Genomic DNA, 7017 nt, shown 5'->3' with positions numbered 1-7017 from the left:
TAAATCTCTAAACTGGTTTTGTCTTTGTTGTTTTGGTTTGGTTTTGGTAGACCAGGCTATCCTTGAACTTATTGCAATCTTCCTGCTTCCTGAGTACTGGATTAAAGGTGTGCACCATTATGCCTAGCCTCTAAACTCATTTTTTGCTAGGCAAACTGATGAAGAGAAATTTTTAACATGCTTTCTGGGCCTTCTATTTGAAATGCACATAGTTTATCAGTGTTAAAAGGGATAATTTTGTCGTTGGAATAACTGCTAAGTGTAGCAGGAATCTTAAATAGTCTTATTAATAAAATCAAACCTTGGAGCCAGGTATTGGGGTGAATGCTAAAAGATCAGAGAAGCAAAACAAGCCACAGCTACCTCACTTTGCCAGTTCCTCAGCTGATCCTGTTTCCTCAGACTGGAACTATCTGAGTCCTTATCCAAATGGCTCTCAGCTGAACTGTGCTGCCCAAAGCCTAAAAGCTTAACCAACTAAAAGCTTCTAGTTCCTGGTCTTCACACCTTATATACCTTTCTGCTTTCTGCCATCACTCCCTGGGATTAAAGGCTCGCTTTCTGGGATTAAAGGTGTGAGTCACCTTGCTTGGCTGTATCCTTGAACACACAGAGATCCAGGTAGATCTCTGTCTCTGAAATGCTAGGATTAAAGATGTGAGTGCCACCATTTTCTAGCCTCTGTATCTAGTGGCTGTTCTGTTCTCTGACCCCAGATAAGTTTATTAGGGTGCACAATATTTTGGGGAACACAATACCACCACAGCTAAGAAATGTAGCTGGAGTTTTCTCCAGTCTTGCCCAGGTTGCAGCCGCTCAGACCCAAATAAACACACAGACACTTATATTAATTAAAACTGTTTGGCCTAAACCTGTTTGGCTCAGGCTTCTTGCTAGCTTGATCTTGTACTTAAACTAACCCATAATTCTTATTGATGTTTAGCCACATGGCCTGGTACCTTTTCCCAGTTCTGCCTTCACATCTTGCTTCCTGTGTCTGGCTGGCAACTTCTGACTCAGCCTTCCTGTTCCCAGAATTCTCTTCTTGTCTGTTTACCCCACCTATGCTTCCTGCCTGGCTACTGGCCAATCAGCCTTTTATTTATCAACCAATCAGAGCAACACATTCACAGCATATAGAACATCCCACAGCAAAGAAATAATACATTGTTGTGAATAATGCTACAGAATTAGATGATTTAATACCTAAGTACATTAGTGAGAAATCGGAGTTCCCTTTTTTGGGTTCTTAGTCTAGTAGATTGTAAAATTTGCACCTGGACTTGGAAGGAAGCAAGAGCCATTCTGTCAGAGTGTGAGAGAAAGAAGACAGGGAGACAGGCCAGTGTCTTAGGCCTGTGTTTGTAAGAGTGTGACTGATGTTGGAGGCCAGCGGCTGCTCAGGCCACAGTACCCACGGCAACCCTGACAGGCAACTGACTGACAGACTTCCAGGTGCCAGAACTTCTCACCTGAGGGAATGAGACTCACACCAAAGGATACCGGTGGCCACACACCCTGCTCCCCATCCCTTCCCTGCTCCCTGCCTGGGAATCAGAGAGTTCTGAGCAGCTCCTGTAAAACCTCCACATCCTCAAAAATGATAGCCCATAAGTCTCATCTACATTGTTCAACTGCTTTTCTAGTCCAAAGTTCCAGAATCTTCATATTCCTCCAAAACCCAGCACAGTCCGGTTCTTCACAGCAACAACTCACTCTCTGGTACCGGCTTCCATATTGCTTACTTTTCTGTTGCTGTCACCAAAATCAACTTGGGGACTGATGGGATTATTTCATCTTACAGCTGTTAGAAACGAAGAATAATCTCAGTTTTCACACAAAGTGGAAGAACGCACAAACAAAGCAAAACTGGCTCAAAGGAGCGGTTATTTTGAGGGGGAAAAACAAAACAAAAAAGTCTTGCCAAAACTAGCAAGTGCTCTTGGTCAAGATGACTTCTATCCTTTATCCCTAATGTAGGTAGTATCTACATCTCATTCTATCTGTGGGAGCTCAATCTCACAATCTGATGTGATTGGCTTATCAGTGAAAAGTGGGAGAGGAATGTTCAGGAAATGTTGATCCTTACAAGGCTAACTGCCTTTGTCCAAAGAGACCAGAAGAGGGGGCTGGACCTCCTAGGGCAGGAGTGACATGTGGTTGTGAGTCACTCAGCCTAGGTGCTGGGAACTGAATTCAGGTCCTCTCAACAGCAGTGCATGCTCTTAAACTCTAAGCCATCTCTCCAAGCCCAATAGGTACTTGTTTTGCACAAAATGCAAGAGTAATGGGGTCCTAAAGGTTTGCCCTAGGTTCTGTGAGGCCAGGCAATATGTAGCAAGGTGACTCTGGATAGGGTATGCATGAGCCTTGAAGGTGAAGCATAAGTGGTCATGGAGACTTCAGAATGGTAGATGTAGTGGTTTGAATGTAATTGGCCCCCATAAGCTCAAAGGGACTGGCATTATTAGGAGGTGTGGCCTTACTGGAGAAAGTATGTCACTGTGGGGGTGGGCTTTGAGATCTCCTATGCTCAAAATATGCCCAGTATCTCAGACAACTTCCTGTTATCTGTGGGATCAAGATGGAGGACTCTCATCTCCTTCTCCAGGGCCATATCTGCCTGTACACCACCATGAACAGACTAAACCTCTGAAACTGTAACACCCCAATTAAATGTTTTCCTTTATAAAAGTTGCCGTGGTCATGGTGTCTCTTCACAGCAATAGAAATCCTAAGACAGAAGTTGGTACTGGAAGTGGGGTATTGCTGTGATAGGCCTGACCAGGTTTTTGTTTGAAGGACTATGAACCTTGGGATTCTGGATTAGAAAACCAGTTGAACGCTTTAAGTGCTGCTTAATGGACTGTCCTACTAGAAGCATGGAAGACAGTGGTGCTGAGTGTGATTTGATGAACTGTGTGGGCCTAGTTCAAGAGGATTCAGAGGAAAAAGAATTTTAGTATTTTGTCTAGAGATAGTTCTTCTAATATTTTGGTGAAGAGTGTGGCTGCCTTTTGCTCTTTTCCAAAGAGTCTGCCTGATGTTAAAGTGAAGAGATTTGGGTTAATTCTGTTGGTAAAGGAAATCTCAAAACAGCCTAGTACTGACTCTGTTGTGTGGTTATGACTGGTCACTCTTATACAGATTTATAATGGAAAAAAAGCAAGAAAATATAAAATTTGAGGAGAAAAGGAGCACAAGGAAGTGGAATGAACCTAAGTCCTGTGTTCAGGGAGATAAACAGATTAAGAAATGGAATAAAGGGAGTGGTGACCTCAGGGCAAGATCCCACCCAGCTAAGTTTCCAACCTGTGAAAAGGAATTAAAAAAAAAGCTTCCAGCTAGATGTAGTGGTATACACCTTTAATCCCAGCAGTCCAAAGGCAAAGACAGGCAGATCTCTAAGTTTGAGACCAGCCTGGTCTACAGAGCAAGTTCCAGGACAGCCATGCTTAGGCAGTGAAAGAAACCATGGAAAACAGAAAACTGGTGAAGATGTAATTGAACAAGAGGGACACATTCTAGCCCCAGAAAACAGCAGAACTTGGCAGCTTCAGCCACTTGGTTCTGACTTTAGAGTCAAGGAGCAACTAAGAAAAGCTGCTGAGACCAGGCTTGTGTCAGGGGTGTCCGTGATGGAGACCAAGAGAGGCCATTGTGTGAAGCTGTGAAGTTGAAGCCTGATTGCCTTGGAGAGCCCAAGATGCTGGAGATACCAGAGTTGTGGGGTACTTGCTGAGGAAAGCTGCTAACAGTGAGTGGACCCAGACCAAGAGAAATAAGTGTATTGCAGTCAACAAAGCTGAAAAGAGTTGGAGATCTGAAGAGCATTTCTACATCAGACATGGAGATGCAGAGTTTGCAGTTTGCCCAGCTGGTTTTCAGTCTTGCTTTGGTCCAATATTTCCTCACTATGCTCCCTTCCCTATGTTTTAGAATGCTAATGTCTATCTTGTGCCATTATATGTTGGAAGTATGTGGTCTGTTTTTTACCTTGATTTTATAGGGGATTACAGTTAAGAGATTGAGTGAATCTCAGAAGAAACTTTGAACTTTAAAACATTGTTGAGACTGTGATAGACTATGGGGACTTTTGAAGTTGGACTGAATGCATTTTGCATTGATATTGTTACAACTTTATGGGGGCCAGGGAGTAGAATGTGGTAGTTTGAATGTAATTGGCCCCCATAAGCTCATAGGGTGTGGCACTATTAGGAGGTGTGGCCTTATTGGAGGAAGTGTGTCACTGTGGGGGTGGGCTTTGGGGTCTCCTATGCTCAAGCTACACCCAGTGTCTCAGACCACTTCCTGTTGCCTGAAGTATCAAAATGTAGGACTCTCAGCTCCTTCTCCAGCACTAGGTCTGCCTACATGCCATGAAGATAATGAACTAAACCTCTGACATTGTAAGTGCCCCCCTCAATTAAACGTCTTCCTTTATAAAAGTTGCCGTGGTCATGGTGTCTCTTCACAGCAATTGAAACCATAAGACAGTAGAGATGCCAAAAACATGGGACATTTGCCAAGGAAACCCGCAGACAATAAATGGAACAACCTACTAGAGAGACCTTGTGGACTTCAGTTGGTTGGGCTGTAGGAGCTGGGTTACCCAAATCCATTAGAGTGCATGTCCTAACACTACATGGCTCAGATACTAGGCATAGAGCTGTGGGGCATGGTGTGTTTCCTAACAGGTCTCAGACTTACTTCAGCCCGATCTTTTCTTGCTGTGCCCATTCTTCCCTTTGGGGATGTTTACTGTGTACTATTGTATATCAGAATCTTTTTTTAAAATCTTCTTTTTAATTTCACAAGGTCTCGAAAGCCAAAGACTGCCTGGAGTCTCGGTGGAGACAACCCCCTTACAGAATTGACCCTCACCCAGTAGAAGCCCTTTCCAGCACTGTGGTGATTAACCTTGATTGTTGACTTGGCAAGCCTTTAGGCCAGTGGATCTCAACCTCCCTATTGCTGCAACCCTTTCTTGTGGTGACCTCCAACCATAGGATTATTTTTGCTGCTACTTCATAACTGTAATTGTTATGTTGTAATTGTATAATTGTATTTTTGTTGTATACAATTGTAATTGTATAATTGTAATTGACTGTTGTGAGCCATAATGTAAATATGTGATGTGCGACCCCTGTGGAGGGGGTCTTAACCCACAGGTTGAGAACCGCTGCCCTAGGCACACCTGAGGGATTATCTACATTATGTTTGCACCTGGGAATACCCATGAGGGATTTTCCTTATTAGGTTAATTGAAGTGGAAAGACCCTCCATTTATGTGGACAGCACCTTCCGGTAGCAGCCCAGATACAAGGAAGTCCCAGCAGGAAGCTTTTGGTTTTGCCTGCTTGCCTTAGCCTCTTGCCTGGAAGTGCAGCTGTTCTGTGGCTGCTGCCACCGCCGCTCTTTGCTGACACCAGAACTCAGCCTCTTCAACCTGCCGACATGAACCGATGACAAGCGGCTCTTCAAGAACCCGTCAGCAGCAGATGAAGACTGCCGAGGCATCCAGTCTTGTGGCTAAGCACTAGCTACTGGTCCTCAGCCTCTCAGTGTAAAGACGGCCACTGTTTCTATCCAGGCCATATTGTGTAAGTAAGTCTAGTAAGTCCCTTTTAATACATACTCATCCTATCAGCTTGGTTCCTCTAGAGAACCCTAATATACCTGGGAAATACTGAACATGTCTAAATTGTTTCATCTGTAAAAGTTGGGTGTTGATTCTCACCCTCCTCACTTCCCAGGTTGCTATTGGGTCCCCTGGATTCCTCTCACCACCCACACCTATTCTTAATCCAAAATGGCCCTAGTGACTTCAGAGCCCTTCTGCCCCATCACTTCTTTCTCTAACCTTTTTCATCTGAAAATTAGTTTTACTGTAACATAACAAAGCATTTCTTTCCTTTTGTAACCCCTTCAGTAGTTCACCAGCCATCTAATTAAATCCAAACCTCTCAGCCTAGCTTGAGACCTTCCACTTCACTCCAGGTCTCCACGCCACACCCCTCTCTTCACATCCGTCAGCACTTACGTCCCCAGCATGGGAACCTTGAATATGGTCTTTTTCAGCCACAGGACTGCTATGCTTTCCCTACAAACACAGTTATCCTTCCCGCTAAGCCCCTCCCACTCAAAGGCCTACACCACCCCCACCCCACCCCACCCCACCACCCCCACCTCACACCACCCCACAACAGAAGGATTTCCTTTTCAGCTGCTGGAGCACCAGCTCTCAGCATGCATGGACTTCAATTGTGCTTCATTAAACCACAAACTTCCCAGCAGGTGGCGCTGTTTTGGGGAGCGGGTGAAACTTCCAGCGGGGCCCAGATGGAAGAAGTGGATGGAAGTGTGGCTTTGAAGGTGATGAGTGGTCCTCAATCTCTTTCTTTCCTCTTCCCACACTCCCTCTCTTTCTTGCTCTCAAGTTCTCCCTCCTTCCTCTCGGCTATGGGGTGAGGACCCTACGCCACTACATTTACACTGCCAGGATGTGCACAGGGGCTAAGCCACCATGTACCCTCTGAAACTGCCAATCCTTTAGATTGTTCTTGAATCAAGAAAGAGCTATCGATCTGTCAATCCTGTCCATGTCATGACTATGCAAAAGTCATATGGCAACCTCACAGAGACTGGATGATGACAAAATATTTCCAAGCAAGTGTGTAATAAACTACAGTCAGGGCTGAGGGGGCTGGAGGGACGGCTCAGCAGTTAGGCACACTGGCTACTCCTGCACAGCACCTGGATTTGAGCCCCAACACCAACATGGTGGCCCGTGACCAAGTCTAATTCCAGTTCCAGAGGACCTGATGCCCTCTTGTGGCTTCCACAGGTACTTCATGAATGTGATACCCAGATACACAATGCAAACAAAACACTCATACACATAAAAGAGAAATAAATAAGAAAAAAAAAAAATCAGGCCGAGGGTCAGTGAGATTGCTCAGAGGATAAAATGGCTTCTCACGCAAGTCTTACCAATCTCTGGATGCCACGGTGGCA

Source organism: Peromyscus maniculatus, chromosome 3, assembly GCF_049852395.1.
Source record: "Peromyscus maniculatus bairdii isolate BWxNUB_F1_BW_parent chromosome 3, HU_Pman_BW_mat_3.1, whole genome shotgun sequence".
Classification (NCBI taxonomy): Eukaryota; Metazoa; Chordata; class Mammalia; order Rodentia; family Cricetidae; genus Peromyscus; species Peromyscus maniculatus.
Note: the sequence above shows the minus strand (reverse complement) of the source record.